Consider the following 13535-nt stretch of genomic DNA (forward strand, 5'->3'; position numbering starts at 1 on the left):
TATGGTAAATTTCTTTCAGCTTAAGTTGAAGTTGCATCAGAAAAATGGAATTGAAGAGCTTTGTAGCCTGACATTGTAACTATGAGCACAGCCCCCAGATTGTACTTGCTACAAAGCTGATCTCTCCAGTTCAGCTTGTGACAATTAGCAAAATAAGCAAATGGAGTCTTTGTTTGGATAAATTGTCTGTATGCTGTGTTTAGGGACAACTGAAGCTGAATCTTCTTTGATGAACTAGAATTGTGCAGTGTGTACATTAGCGTTTTAGTGAGAATCAAGGGTGCAGTTTTGAAACAAACCTGATTGAGCCCAGTCACTGAATAGCCTCGGAACATATGAACTGTATTTCTTTTGGGTGAAACTAAACTGAAAGATGTGCACGCAGTACACACCTGATTCACTCCGGTAATTAATTCCCATTCAGTCCCTGGGACCAGAGTATAGCTAGTCCAAAGCAGCCCTCCTTCTCTCTCATAACACAGCCAATCCTCCTTAATAACACTCTACGGATCTTTTTTGCTATACTACTTACTAATATAGTCATAGACAATGATGACACCAATGGTCCCCTGTTCATTGGGAACTTCATTCCTCTGACATTACTCTAGGATCATCTAAATGTTGTAATATCAGTATTGGCATGAAGTCTGTTATCAAACACTATGGAAAATGGCCCTGATTAGAATCTAAAGGACAATGAGGTAACTCAACACTATCAACCTTTCAGCCAATGGTGTTGTTATTACAAATATTTTACTATACAGCCAAATATATTAATTCACATTCAAGGTTAGCTTTATTCATATCACCTTACAGTCAAAACATAGACTATCCAAGCCCTGCTGGAGACGGGTTAAAACATTTTCTCTAAGGACTCAAAGTTTACTATGTATTTGCATGTAAAATCCATGGCTCAGTGGAAAGGCAATAAAAGGTGCTCTTTTTGTCTGAAATATATATATTCCAGTTCTAAACTGCAGAAGATATCAAATGGTTAGAGATGAGCATTTTCTTGTCATCTTTTTTTCTTTTAAATCTAATGTTCCCATTTATGTTCTTTTCACATGCAGAGCTGATAAAACATCTTTTTTTTTTGAGTGACATTCTCTAAATTTAATAAAAAGCTGCAGCCTGCCTTAGCAGTCTAATCAACATGAAACAGAAAGACAGAAATCAAAGTGTTGGTAGTATATTAAATATAGATGTCCTCTAACTTTGCCCTTGATAATCAATGCACAGTTAGATAGTTTTAAAGCATGTTGGAAAAGTATCAGAAATGGCTCCAGGCTAATAAACATGTCTCTGTTGCACTGTCTTAACAACTTTTTCTGCTCCCCAGAAATGTGCACCTGTGTGTGCTAAGACTGTGCAGCAGAAATAAGGGATAAAAACCATCCTAGTGAATAAACATTTTTGTCTTTCTCTGGGCTATTATTAAAACATTATGCATAAGACAACTCTGATGAGACTAGTTTTCAGAGCTGTTTTCAAAACCAGATCTGCAGCCAAAACTACACTGACTTTAGAAGTGGGGTTCAGCCAGCATGTCACGCCATGTCAGGACTTTATACTAGAGGGTACCCCTGCACAGAGTCTCGTAGACATTCAGGTTATTTATTCTGAATGCATCTCAAGTAAGTTATCAGGTCTCGGGTGTTTCCATGAGATCTACAATGTTATTATGGAAATATAAATACCATCTACTTCCCTTTCGAGACTGCTTGAAGGAGGAACGTGGAGGCCATCATCTACTTAGAAACCACTGATACGGATTTCTTGAGTATCTTGTCTCATAATGAACTTATAAACTTGTTTTTGTATTTCAACCTACATGACCTTGTAATGGAACTTTTCAGCAAAAAAATCTAAGTGTCTTCTAAGTGGTAGGAAATGTGAATCTTTTTTCCTACCTAGATGGATTCCATTGACTGTGAAGTGATCCACAAAATTTGTGAAGTTAGGGAAAATTTCCCTTGAACAAATGTGGCCAAATGAGCCAAGGAAAACACTCCCAGAAGAGCTAGGAGAAGTGTTTCACAGATGACTCAGAAACTGAATCTGAAAGTGTATACTATTCCCACATCATCAGGAGAGTACTTCAGAAAAGTTAACAGGCTGTATATGATATTATTCAAAGAAATTCTCCTTGCCAAAAACATCATCCCAATATTTCCAGTAGATTTGAGATTAGTCCCAAAAAGACTATATTAAACAGATCTCTCTGAATACCTCACCAAAAGCAAGAGGTCGTTGGTCAGATGCGTTGGATGCAGAAGATCCTTTGGGCGGATACAATTCTCTAAATGAGGAGAATCATATTATGGATCAAGTAGGCCACATTTTCTATTTCTAAAGGAACTTCTGCATGTGGGATGCAGCCTATGATGGGTTTTGTGCTGCCTATACTATTACCTGTGAAGACATAAAATATTTTGTTCACCAAATACTTGCAGAACATCATCATTTTACTCAGGATCACCAACCATCATAAACTGGAATTCAATGCACCCAATAGCATAAGGACTAGGGACTGGTATTTCAGTATTGATATCTGCATTTTACTATTTTTCAATTCATTTATTAAGGGTAAAACATGTGGCTTCTAAACTGGTAAAGGAGCTCTGCAGCTGTTCACAGATAATATAATTGCAGATCCTCACAAAGAATAGCTTTTCCTTACAAGCAGCAAATACATCTTGGTCCAATAAGCAGCCTAGCTTTACAGCTGTGTAATCAAAACAGAGGCCTGTAATGGCTACACCTGAGAAGTGCATTAATCAGTGTAGAATCAATATTAGTTTGTCTTGAACCCAAATATCAGCATACAAAAGTACTGTAACCAACATATTTTGTAATACTGTAATGGCATGGCCAAGCACAATGTATAAGCATTTTTCATAACTATGTGACCTCCAGAGAAGACAAACAAAGACTTGCATAGCTACACTCACATGGCCTAGTAAAAAACACATAAACAGCACTACAAGTAACACAAGTTTCAAGATCAAGAACAAAGAACTGCAAATGAGCAGGACATTCTGCTGAACACACAAGAAGGAGAACGGACATAAACAGAAATGAGATAAGCAGCATCAGGAACACATGGGAACACACGAGATCCTCCTTTTGGGACAGGGGAAAGCAACATAAAAAAACTAGAGTGAGCAAGGAGAGATGGGTAAAAAAAGGAGTCACTCTCTTCAGCTCTGACTTTCTTTTCAGAAGAACTCTGAAGCCTGGTCACCTTGACCTCAGGGACTGAGAGGCATCAAGGACCTCAGTCCCTGATAGTTATCAGCTACATAACTATCGAGCACCATCTCTGTGGTACTGTATAGTCACGACTAATTTAGTTAAGTGTTAAGATCTTACTGTGTAAGAACTAACAATTATCATGAAGTAGGCTGTTAGTGAATGTCAGTCCAACCCAGTGCTGTTTAAAGTTTAAATCTGGATTAATCGGTCAGCCTTCTAAACTCTCCCTTCACAGCAATCTCTAATCCCACTGCTGATATCGATATGTATGCTTATATCGAGACACACATTTATTCATTTGTGACAGCTGTGGTTTTGTTCTACGCAGTTTCACCTGTTAAAATGGAGGAAACCAACAGAGGTACCAAAAACTATTATTTCTTTGGTACTTTATTTTAAATTAAGAAGAGACAGATGAGATTAATGCTTTCCCACAAAACATGAAAGTAAACAGATGTCAAGAGGCGGTAGTTTTCACAAGGAGTACCTTTGCAATAGCAGAGATTGTGGTTCTTTGAATCAAAAATACCCATATCCAACAGTGGCATGTGCACATTTCTCTTGGGTATCACTGGAAGCACTAGCTCGGTGTGCAGACATTCATTGCTTGTTGGGGACACAGGAGATACTGAAGGTTTCTCTGGTTATGGAGACATGAGGTTAGAGAGGTCACTTTATTTAAGCATCAGCATTTGTCCCTCCCAGTTGCAGACATAGTGAGGCTTACGCAGAGTACAAGAGTTTCCAGTGGAGTCATTCCTGATACAGGCTAGCCCAGGACGCTCTTTGGGAAATATAAACCTCAGACACCACTACAGTCATATCAGCTTCTTGTTTCAACAATAATATCTGGACAGTTTATGCTTAATAGCACATTCTGCATAGCATGTACTGAATCCATTTTGGTTTTAATTTTATGTAACGACTGCCACATTTGCACAGTTCTTTCCTGAAAAAGTGGTTTATGGTTTTGTTTCTAGAATTGCTGCTAACAATATGTTGTAACAGTGGTTGTCTTTTCCCTCCATTTAAAGGGAATATATTATTTTAGCCATTAGGAATACTTTCTGTTTAATCTAAATTATATCTTGGTTGCTCACAATCAAATCTTATACATGATACTCAGATCACTAGCTACAGAAGTGAATTTGCTTTCCAAAAGTTGTATATTCTTACTGACAACCTAAAATTATGCAGCTGGGATCTCATTAAAATTTTGCAATGCAACCAAAGACTCTGAGTCTGAGCTACTGTCTTCAAGAATGTCTAAATATGATGTTTTAGTCTGTAATCCTCAGATGATGTTTGTCTTTTACAAGTGAACTGGGCCTAGAATAAGATCCTGATGTAAGCTGCTGTTTCTTCTTCTTTAGATATTTAATGTCTAGAATATAAAATTGATATAAAATATACCAAGGATCAGAAATCGTATTGTTATGCTCTCCATAAAGCTAAACAGTGACTGCTGTGGTAGGCTTTTGACTGAAACAGTGCCATAGGCAAACTTCAGTTTTACTGTAATTTGTGATTCAATACATGGGAAATTCTTTCCAAATTACACATCCTGAAAAGATACAAAGGAGGGCTATTTTGTTAAAAACAATGGCTGTCAACTGAGTTTAAAACTCTTTGAGCTCTTGATTTCAAAAACCACTGTTTCTCTACCTAAATTTTCTGCATTTCAACTGTATATGTGGCTGTCCCCTCCCTGGAAGGGTTCAAGGCCAGGTTGGACGGGGCTTTGGGCAACCTGGGCTAGTGGAGGATGTCCCTGCCCGTGGTTAGGGGGGTTGGAACAAGATCATCATTGATGTCCCTTCCAACCCAAACCATTCTATGATTCTGTGATTCTATATTCAAACTTTATTTTCATTTTAACCACATCAGTGAATAAAAAGTATCCCATTCTTTCTGCACAGTTACCAAAGATATGCCTAATGACTGCACTTCTGTAATGATATTTAAAAATACATCATTTTATTCATAAAGTTCTGGGAATAACAACTCTGGAAAAAAGTTCCACATCCTCTTTATTAGATGCTTCCAGTGTTTAGAATCCATAATATAATTGTTGTCATAATATTTCATTGGCACTGAATGAAGAAGCAGGTAGAAGGAGATGGTAGATAGGCAGAAACAATTTGTTTCCTACACTTCATAACTGTAAAGACCTAAATGCTCTGTTTAATCTGTAGTCAAAAGGAAGTGGTGTAGTCTGAAGCAAATCAAAGAAATATAAGTAAACAAGTTCAACAAACATCAACACTACTGCAATTAGGTATTAAAATGCTAATAACAAAAAGTTGCAGAAGTATTATATCCATATATGGTTTTAACCCTTGTGTGTTGAGTGAACAGATAGAACTCAGACAGCCTATATAAACATACATGACCACTTAGGAATAAGTTTCAATTCAAGTGGGAGAGGGACTAGCTTTAGAATACAGAATATAAAATGTGACTTAGTTTTTTAATGCAGTCTTTAGTTATACTACCAGAACAGCACACACTGAAGAGCGTTGAGAAAACCCAAGAATCCCCTATTTGGAGAAAACTATATATCTCAGAATGGAAAAGAAACACAGGAAACTTGTATTTGGGATGACATAACCCAACCACATATTGAATTGTGCAAGAGCTTAAGAAAATTGCCCACAGCGGATAGCATAGGCAGTCATCAACGAAAAAGCATTAACTGTGCTTGCGTCATGTTGAAATTCAGGTGTGAAGAACTGATCACAACTGTCCTTTGTGTTTAAGTATGTGTCCATATTAAATCTGGATGAAATATTATTTTACTATAGTTAAGGCAAAATTCGCTTCTAGTCCTTGCATTTAGTCTTGTATTTTATTGCATTTGGGATGGATGGAACTCAGTAGACATCAGCATGTAGATAGGATAGCTAGCTCGTTTCTGACAAGAAAAACCTAGACAAAACAAGAAACAGGAAGCATTTAAATCTTATATCATAAAAGATATACATAACATTTATCTCTGTGTATGTAAACAATGAGACCAAAGACATAGAATAGGAGGCACCCTACCACTGAACAGCTGACTGAGGGGACCACAGATGCAAACTGTGGACATGGAAACGAAGGCTATAAACAGTCGTGTTTGTGTAGTCACTCTGCATAGATGAACTGAAAGTGAAAACAGAACTATAAAAATGTTTGTGTACCAAATAATGGTAGATGAAATGAGACACTTCAGGCTGCCTAATATTCCTCCGGTAGGCCTGTGTAAGTTAAGGTCTATGTTTTATGATTAGCAAGAACATCAATTCTGAAGACATGCAAATTCAGAGAAATCATGCGCTATGTCCCTCTTTGGTCTCAGTTGTCTTTTGTTAATATTGCCATCATCTAAAGGTCAAGAACAGCACGAAAAGGAAAATCTGTTCCAAATTCTGATTAAAGAACAAATTAAGTATTAATGTAATGAAATTCTCAGTGTGACTAATGAATCCTGTATTGATGACAGCAAATAAGAAAATCTAGATCAGTTTTGACTGTAGAAGAACATTTCATGTGTAGTTTGTTCAACTTCTCTGTTTCTTTAGGGAATTTTATTGCCGTCTAATTAGACCCCCAAAAAATTGTAAAAGCTAATTTTATGTTACAGCCCCCACAGGCCAAACAATAGAAAATTCTTGTGAAGGAAAGCTTGGTAATGTAGCGGAGTACTCTGAAAATGAACTCTGCACTGACAGAATCCACAAAAGACACTGTATACATGCTCTCTGGCCAAGCCAGTTATTTAATAAAACCTGTAAAAACAAGGGTATTTTAGCAAATACTTCTTTATAAGATTCCCTTTGTGAGCTTCTTTTAGATTTATCATTATGAAATCGAAGGCTGCAGAGCTGAATGGGGTTTTCAAAGGTCATTATTCACCATCCACGGCAAAATCCTAAAAGAGATAACAAAAGCATTTCTGGAAGATGCCAGCTTGATCTATAGCTCACAATCTCCAAATAGGAGTTTCCTGATCCTTATAGCAGTCAACTCTGGTGTTTGTCTGCTTTTATAATCAAAAAGATCTTACTCATGTTTAACAGAGTAATGCTGTAGTTTAAATATATTCTTTCTTGTCCTACCGTCACTGAACACAGAACAACTTAATTTCCTTCTTTTTGAAAGCAACATTTAATGTATTTGAAGACTGTTTTCTTGCCTTAGTCTTTTTTTCTAAACTAAACAAATATGAATTTTTATTAGGGCAAAAATGGAGATGGGTCTGAAAATGTACAGATATTTTGTGGTCAAAATGGACATAGTATTTCAATGAAGCAGAATATTTACTTCACATGACTTATAAATTTCAATCTAATTATAACTGCAAAACTGTTACATGTCCTTTAACTCTCTGTATTAAAATCATAGAATGGTTTGGGTTGGAAGGGACCTTAAAGAACATTCAGTTCCCACCCTCCTGCCATGGGCAGGGACCCCTTCCACTAGCCCAGGTTGCCCAAAGCCCCGTCCAACCTGGCCTTGAACCCTTCCAGGGAGGGGGCAGCCACAGCTTCTCTGGGCAAACTGTGCCAGGGCCTCACCACCCTCACAGGGAAGAATTTCTTCCTTATATCTAATCTAAATTTAGCCTTTAAAACCATTACTCCTTGTCCTATCCCTATACCCCCTGATCAAGAGTCACGCCCCGCTTTCCTGTAGCCCCTTTAAGCACTGTGAGGCCACTCTAAGGTCTCCCCGGAGCCTTCTCTTCTCCAGCTGAACCCCCCCAACTCTCTCAGCCTGTCCTCATAAGCAAGGTGCTCCAGCATCCTGATCATCTTTGTGGCTTTCCTCTGGACCTGCTTGTGCTTAAGTCATTCTGTTCACATAGAGTGCTTTCCTATGTTGACTAATATTTAATTTTTTTCAGACCCTTTCTTCAGTTTATCAAGACTATTTGATATCTTAATCCTGTCCTGCTGACTGTTTGCAGTTTTGCCTGCTTAGAGTCATTTGCAAGGTTAATACTTCTATTCTTCATCCTGGAAGTTTTTTTGGTTTTATTATATTTTACAAGTTTCTTTGGGAGGACTTGCTCCATTCCTTCATGCAAGCCAAACTCCCCAGATGCTTTAGTCTTCCTGTGAACTCTTAGAAAATAAGCAAGAGGCCTGTCTCCTCAGCAGATGAGGTGTTATGTTTTATTCATCTGCCGTGATGCATGGAGAAGGCTGATAGTACCCACTGCATTGTATAAACTTCACACACAGCCCAAGCCACAAACTCCAGCTCTGCTTACTTCCTTCTCTTTTCCTTATCATCTCATAACAGAGACTACATTCTTCATAAGACTCAGATGGAGAATGGGTACTCTCAATCAGACTCAGGATAGGTCTTGTAGAAATCCACTGTACACATCCTTCTAGTCTCACCAAGACCCATTGGTAATTGTTTGAAGAATACAGAACAACTGTTGGGAAAGCTCTCTCATACCAGTGTTAGATAGGTTGTAACTGCTTAGTTTGCTCATAAGAACACTATGTGAGGAAATATCAAAGCCTTAGAAAAGTCAAGATTAATGCTACTTTCACCTATAGGAATTGCATCTTTGCCAGGTAAAAGTTGCTATTGATGCAGTATATTTTTGTCAAACATCTGATGACAATTATTTGTTTTCCTGAGGGCTTTTAAAAATTATTTGCTCTGTTTCCTTCTAGGAAATTAAGCTAAAAGTTATTTTGGAATTCCTCAGATCTTTTGTAAGACAGGTACATTTCCTTTCATGCCAGTCATTTGAAATAGTTTTCAACTAGTATTTTTGAGTTCAGACATATAACTGCTAACGATCCTGAGACTGTTAGAAATGCTAGAGGTTAAATTTCACTAGGTGACTTGAGAACATCTGAATTAAGTGTTGTCTAAGTTGCTCTTTGTAATGCATATTAAAAAAAAAATAAACTTACTACTTATTTCCTCCTAAACTAATTTTAAGAGGAAAATAAGAAGCCAAGGTTATGGTGTTTAGATGAAAATTATTTCTGATGAAAACAATATTACTATTAGCTTCACCGGGCTAAAGCTTATTTACTTCTTCGGTTGAGCTAGCACAATATGTTTCAGATATTTTTGGTAATGAATTAAACTAGCCTGCTTACACTATAATCTACCACAACCAAAAACTAAGTCTTTTTGTCTAATTCATTTCTTAACTGTAATGAAAAAAATATCCCCAAATTCTAAACACAAAGTAATGAGGACCAATAAACCCTACCTATGGCATTGCTTTGCCTATAAAGAATTAAAAGCCTTTCTTTTCTAATTTAGCCTGTTTAAATCTGTTAATCTAATTAGGCTCAACTGCATCTAATTTGTCCCAATAAAGTGCCATACTTTTCTAATTATAAAAGCAAATCATAAACATCAAAATAGTATGCAACTTGTGAGACTTTACAGGTATGTATAAAAACTAGAACTGGAAAAATAGGAAGAGTAAAACAAGTTTTTCATCTGCTTTGTTCCCACCTTCCTTCCCCCTCCTACTATGCACAGTAGCTAGGAAGTTCATGTTTTGAAAATCTATATTTTTCAGACTTCCTCTTCATTTCTCCAGAGCCATATTGTTTGTATTAGTGACTTTCCTTAATGGCAAGACAGCAGAGGTTGAAAGAGTCAATGCAGAGGACACTGGACATGCAAGACAGACTACTTAATATGAATTAAATCTTAGGACCAGAATACTCAATATGAATTAAATTTTAGGACCAGAATACTCATCACAGTCTGATTACTCTTAGTCAGAAAGGAGGAGAAGAGCAATAAATTGAAACCTTGATATTTTCTCTTCAGTGGCTGCTCCTCCACAGAAGTGACTTGAACTTTAAGAGCATCAACCAACTTGTTTTAAGCATGCTCATTAACAACACAGACGTGTTCCTCTGTCTGCAAGGAAAACATACTTTTTCTTGACCTTTCATCATAATATTTTACAGTGGATGAATGAGAGGGGGTAAGCGATTATAATAATACTAATAAACTTAATCTGTATACAGAATATTATATTTTTTATGTATTTGAACTTTTGACTAGCCTAGTTTACATTCTGCAAATTAACACTATGTTCTCTTAGCGCCAAAGGGAATTAACCAAAAGCATCTTACACAAAGACATCAGTAGACAGTTTAGAACAAAATTTCTTCTAATAACATCAGTCTCCCCTAAGGAAGTGAGTGATCACTTCTCTAAGGATGTTTATTAAGGGCTAAAATAACTTTGATAAGAGCTAAATTGCTACTCTTGTTACTCTGCATTATCCTAACTAATGAGTACTGTTTGGTAACTATTTGAAACAAAGAAATAAGATGCAAATTCCTTTATTTTTCCACTCAGACATGCAAATAAGACAAGCTGAAATTACACATTTGTTTAGTAAGTGGTTACTAAAATAAATATTCTTAGCGATGTGTTCCACATCTTAATTACCTAATGAGGAATGGCTTTCTTGCATCCCAAATGCATTCACTGTCTAAAAGGAAATATATGGCACCTCTTGTTAGTATTAGGCTGAAATGATTTTACTTCATGGCTTTGATTTATTGAGCTTTGGACAAAAACGTAAATGAAGTATGATATTGTAAATGGCTAGGAAATATGTAAGCAAAATCAAGGTTGGTTCCCCCCCCCATGTTTGACACAGAGAAAGGCAAATGTTAGTAACTTTTTCTCATCATATAAGAGAATTTTATCTCATGTTTAGGATTTATAATGTAGGGTTTTCTAATCAGCATGATACTTAAAATCAACAAATTCATCTCTCTGCAGTGATCAAGACTTCACGCTTCAGAAAAAGATAAAAGATAAATTTTTAGTTACTTTCAGAAACTAGATAAAACTAAGAGGTGATGTGCTGCTTGGAAATATATATTAAATTCTTATGTTGTTGTTGATGATAGAATGTGAAATGATTCTGAAGAAAAAAATCGCTGATAAAGGATAGAGATTAAAATATTAACTTTTAGAATCCCTTTTTGAACTCCTGCCATTCACTTTTCAAACAGTGATCCAATAATTTGTTGCAGAGTTTTCTATTTCAAACGTGAAATAAGTTAGTGAATGCCAGGCTTTATTTCTGTTTGCCAGAAACAGCTTTTTGTAAAAATAGAGAGCATTAGTTAAATAAGAGAAATGACCAAAAGGTAATTACTTATTGTAAGGAAATTAAAGAATAAGAGCAAATAAGCTCTTGTATCATGCTAAGTCCATAGTATGTTCACAATCAACAGCTCTCTAATTTATCTTTTTTTTTTTTAATCAGAGGAATATACTTTTCTTTTCATATTAAGATTCAGTAAAGGACAAAATCCTGTAAAGTTTTATAATGTTTATTTCTCTATTGAAAGACATGTTGCATTTTACCTTGAAGTTCCTCAATCTTTCTTAAAATTTTTTTTGTGTTCTTTAATGCTGCCATGTAGATTTCTTTGTTCCTAGGAGCAAAAGAATTTAAATTAATTTAGAATGTATTGCATTGTCATGTGATGCATGAAAACTTACAGACTTTTTTTTTCCTTTAAGACTTTCCAAATTGAAAAGATATTCATAAAGAGGTAGTTATAGAAAACTTCGTGAAGATACTTACTTTTAAATTCTTGGAATAAGTAGTTCTGTATAAGAAAGGGAGGTATTCAGGAAAGCAACAGAAGACTAGACTGGAAAAAGTCAAAATGCATTCCTCCAAAATACCACAATTCACAGAGGCATATCTATTAGTAGATTTAAAAAAAAAAAAAATCTGTTATATAGATTCTAATTTTGCTGGGGAGCATGTAGCAGCCCTATTCACCAACGAGGAATTAACTATTCTGTAAAGAGAGAAAGCAATCAAAGTAAATGGGCCATTTGGACATCATTAGTCATAAAATTGTACACTTCTCCAGAGAAAGTTAAGTTTCACTTTCAGGGACAATTTCCTTGCTCCCTTGTCACGTAACTTCTTTTATGATGTTCATGTTAGGCCTGTCAATGAACTTTAAATATCTTTCACAAAGCTTTGTGTTAACCAATCAAAAAATCCTTCTCTACATTAGTCTTATGAAAAGGGAATATTAAAAGTTCAATACCTCCTACAATATTTTGGAAATTATTTTTACTTTTGTATTTAAGAAGTCTACAAGTTCCAAAAACATTAAATCTGAAGATAGATAATACTATAAAGTTATTGAAGATGAGGAAGTTAATTGGCGTTCATCTTCATAACTAAGCCAAAAAGAAATTAACTAATGAGTGTCATTAACTTCTGCTGGTGAACACAGAAATGCTCTTTACTGTTACACCGAGTGAAAATTCATGCAGATGTTAGTTGTGTTAACAAAATATGATAGGCAAAGGGAATAAATGTGAAGTTTATGGATGCTATTTTCTTTTTCACTGTCCTCAAAACACAATGAAAGGAAAAAACCATTAGGAAGATGAATCAAAGGAACTAGTACCTGAAGTATAAAAACTAGATATTATATTTTGTTTCCATTTTCCTCTGAGTTATGTCTGGCTTCCATGAAGTCACAGATAAACTTTTGGAATGGTTTAAATCTTTAGTAGAGAAAAGTTTGAACTCGCGTGTGGTAGAAGAAATTAACATCTACAGACTTGTGTAAGAGCTGTAGAATTGATAGCAAAGCTTCATGGAGTTGATTAAACTTCGAGAACCTCAGCTGCTGAGTAGCTACTTTATCAAATAGCAAACAATAATGGAAAGTGGGTAAGATTTTTCTAAATGACTAGTGATAAACAATATCTCAGTTTGCCCATTGCCAACATGAAAAACTTCGGAAAGCTTCACTTGAGTTGAATATCATTCTGCTTGAAGATAAGATTAATTTAAGAAGCGCATACTAGTCACCTCAAAATACCAAATTTGTAAGGGTGACTACTGTCAGTTTGGGACAAATTTAACACCACTCACCACCTACTAGACGGATACACTTGTTCAGTCTCTGAAAGCATCTTTATGCAAAATGCCTTCAGATGTCTACACTGGATCCTGTTAGACTGATCTTTAATAGTTTTGAGGATGGCAAATTTAGCACACTGGATCAGACCAAAGAACCATCAAAGCCCCTGTAATCTGCAAAGCCAAAAACAATTATCAGGGATATATGGAAGGAAAATTTTACAAATTCAGACCATATTGAAACCCCTCTTTTTCCTTCTACAGATTTCTAGTTTCCAGAAACCAGTTTTTTAGGGACCTTCTGATTCTCCCTCTCGATGAGATTATGTTAAACATTCTGACATTGACTTCACTGAAACTGATGACAGAAAAAAAG

Source organism: Strix aluco, chromosome 31, assembly GCF_031877795.1.
Source record: "Strix aluco isolate bStrAlu1 chromosome 31, bStrAlu1.hap1, whole genome shotgun sequence".
Classification (NCBI taxonomy): domain Eukaryota; kingdom Metazoa; phylum Chordata; class Aves; order Strigiformes; family Strigidae; genus Strix; species Strix aluco.